This window comes from Notothenia coriiceps, unplaced genomic scaffold (assembly GCF_000735185.1).
Source record: "Notothenia coriiceps isolate Sejong01 unplaced genomic scaffold, NC01 NC01_scaffold00026424, whole genome shotgun sequence".
In the NCBI taxonomy this organism is placed as follows: Eukaryota; Metazoa; Chordata; class Actinopteri; order Perciformes; family Nototheniidae; genus Notothenia; species Notothenia coriiceps.
Window position 1 is genome coordinate 2,200,173 of NW_011359125.1, and position 3,523 is coordinate 2,203,695.

Consider the following 3,523-nt stretch of genomic DNA (forward strand, 5'->3'; position numbering starts at 1 on the left):
AGCAGAGGGAGTGTACCTCGAGTCCAAATAAAGTATGGAGGTCCTCTCCCGGCCCTTTGGTAGAGAGACACATCGGGGAGTGTCTCGGGGTTTTCTGCCTGACTCTTGAGGACGTTGTGCACCCGGGTGAAGGTATGTGGAGCGCCGTGGCACCTCTCAGCTCGGTCCTAATTGCCGTAGAGGCGTCTGCCGATTGAGTCCTAACTCCAGCCTGATGATCTGGGTAAAGTCCATGGTTTCCTCCTAGTCCCTAACGCGTAAGAGTCTCGCCCCGGCGGTACCGCCGCTCTTTTAGAGCGGTACCGCTCGGCTCTCGAGGCGGGGACCGAGCGTCGCCTGCCTAGGTCGAACAAGAGAAGTTGAATTTCGACCACCTGCTCACTGTCTCGAAAAAAGTTTAGCAAGTACAACCAAAAGTGGAGAGAACTACTAAACCCAGTATAGCTGACCCACTCGGACGTGGGGGCCTCGAAACTACGTCGTTCATGAGTCCTTTTACCAAGGTCAGGAAGTCCTTGGTTGTCGCTACAACTGAACGGGGCCGCGCTGAAACTTATATGAGCCCGAGGTCGGCTCCCTTCGGGCACGAAACACAGAAAAAATCCCTTTCTCCGGCTCAACGATGGTCGCCAGTTGTGCCGTACCGGTACTTACTATCCTTCAAGGAAAAGCCGACTGTCAACCTGTATGTTAAGCAAAGCGGCAAAATGACAGCCACGCTCTGCGGGGAGTGTTACTGGAGGAATACACCGACTTACCATAGGCCCCGCAAGAGGTACGAAATCCGTTCGCACTAAAGTGCGTAACCATAAAGGGGGGTAGGAAGGCACCCTGGGGTTACTAAAGCCCCTCTCCCGGTTCAGGATCGGTCCTAATCGAAGAAGTCCGAAAACCTTCTGTCGCGGTGCCCCAGAAGACCCCGCTAATGATCCCCACGAGTGAATGGCCTCCGAAGATGCCTGCGTACTGGCAGAAGTGGCCCACCAAGAACCGAAGTCCTCCGAAGAGACCCTAGGCGTCAGGTCCTGACTCTCCCCCAGAGGTGAGCCGTCTTCCGAAGATACCTGGCGTACTGTCAGAAGTTGGACCAGAAGTAATGGCCTCCGAAGACCCCTGGCGTAGTGTCTGGAACCTCTCCCCAGAGTGAGCGTCTCCCCACGAGATACCTTGGCCGGACCTGTCAGACATGGACCCAGAGTGAATGGCCTTCCGAAAGACCCCCCTGACGTACTGCTCAGACAGTGGCGCCGGCGCCCAGAAACCGAAGGGCTCCGATAGACCCCCTCGGCGTTAAGTGTCTGCACTCTCCCCAGAGTGAGCGTCTCCCGAAAGATACCTGGCGGTACTGGCACGAAGTGGACCCAGCTATGGCCGTCCGAAGACCCCCGTGGCGGTGAGTGTCTGAACTCTCCCCAAGAGTGAGCGTCCTCCGAAAGATACCTCGGTGACTGTCAGAAAGTGGACCCAGAGGTTCCGATGGCCTTCTCCGACAGCACCCCCTGACGCTACTGTCAGAAGTGGCCCCAGAACGAAGGCTCCGAAGACCCCTTGCGCTAGGGTCCTGAACTCTGCCGCCAGCAGTGAGCGTCTCCGAAGACTACCTGCGTACTGTTCAGAAAGTGGACCCAGAAGTGATGGCCTCCGAAGACCCCTGCAGGTCTGTCAGGAAGGTGCCCCCCCCAGACGAACGCCTCCGAAAGACCCCCTGGCGTAGTGTCTGACTCTCCCAGAGTGAGCCCTCCGAAGCACGTACCTGGCGTACCTGTCAGAAGTCCGGGACCCACAGGTCGATGGCCCCTCCGACCACGACCCCCCTGGCGAAGTGTCTGACTCCTCCCCCCCCCCAGAGTTGAGCGTCCTCCCGAAGATGTCCTGCGTCTGCCTCAGAAGTGGGCCCCCAGAGGGCTGATGGCCCGCCAAGACCTATTAGGCCGTCCTTTGGGGCTCTGTGAGGTGCCAAAGAGAGGTGCTTTTCCCGGTCCCTCTCCTGGAGGTGTGAAAAAACCTGTTTGCCCGTGTTAGGAAGCCGAGCTGGAGCTGCTTCGGGGGTCTGTGAGCAGCCACAGAGAGGTGCTTTTCCCGGTCTATTTCATGGAAGCCTGACATGAGCAGAGTGTGCATGCTTTGAAACTAATACACCCACGCTTAGCATGCTATTTTAGGGTATAAATCTTATCTTATCACCATGGATGTACCTGTATTTAAAAAAAGCTTACAGCACCGGGTATTCCCAGGCGGTCTCCCATCCAAGTACTGACCCGGCTCGACCCTGCTTAGCTTCCGAGATCGGACGTGATTTTTTTTTTTTTAAATTTTTTTATTAGTATCAAAAATAAATTTGACATTTACAACACATAACATAACCATTCCCCAAAAAAGGAAGGACCCTAATGTTTAAAACCAATCTATATGCATATCAACTAAATTTTTCACATTATAAATCATACTTTTCATTTCATTTTAAGTCCACTGTATTAACATCCTACATTCTCCACCGTCATTCTTCTACATTCCCCATGTAAGCATTCCTTTCAGTATGTTATCACCACACATTACATTGCATTACATTACAAGGATTCTTAGTCATTACCCGCATATCTTTCTTCCACCTCCTTCCGCTTCTCAAGGATAGCCCTTGCTTTACTCTTTTCGCACTCTTCCTCCCACATCTCTATCATTTCCCCTTGTTTCTCCCCAAACGGCCTTTGCCTTATATTGAGGTTATAAGGTTTCTCCCTTCCCATCGCCCATTTGCCGTTCAGTAATAATCTCCCTACTTCCACATTAACACGTTTCCATCACTTCAGCTCCTCCCTCCTCGCTCTTATGCTCGCCATGTCTACTCCCTCTCTCACCTTTTTCTTCACTATCCTCTCAAACCTTTTGTCCTTTTCCTTCCTTTTCTGCTCCTCCTCCTCCTCGTCGCCCTCACTAGTCTCTATTTCACTGTCCTCACTATCCCAATCTTCGCTCGGATTTTCATCCCCCCCACTCTCCTCCTCTTCCTCCTCTAACATTTTTTCCCTCTTTTTTTTCCAATAGCTCCTCCTCTCTTTTTATCTCTTCCTTTTCTTCCTCATCCATAATATCGCTCCACCCTTCCTCCTCTAACATTTTTTCCCTCTTTTTTTTCCAATAGCTCCTCCTCTCTTTTTCTCTCTTCCTTTTCTTCCTCATCCATAATATCGCTCCACCTCGCTCCTCCCTCCTACATTAACACTTCATCCAGCTGTTCATCATCTTTTCCGCTTAACATTTCCTCATCATTTTCCACCCCTTTCTCCCCTCCTTCCTCTCGTCCTTCCTCCTTGCCTCTCATCCTCTTTACTTCTTTCTTCCCGTCAACCCCCATCCCTGTCCCCCCCTTCTACCTTTATTTATCTTCCTCCCTCGAGCTGTTCATCACTTTCCTCGCTGCTACTCTCATGCTGTCTCTTCGCCTCATTCTCGCTTGATTCCAACACCTTCTTCTCCTCAGCAGCCTTTCCCCCTCCTCCCAGTCCTTTTTTATCCGCCCCCTGGG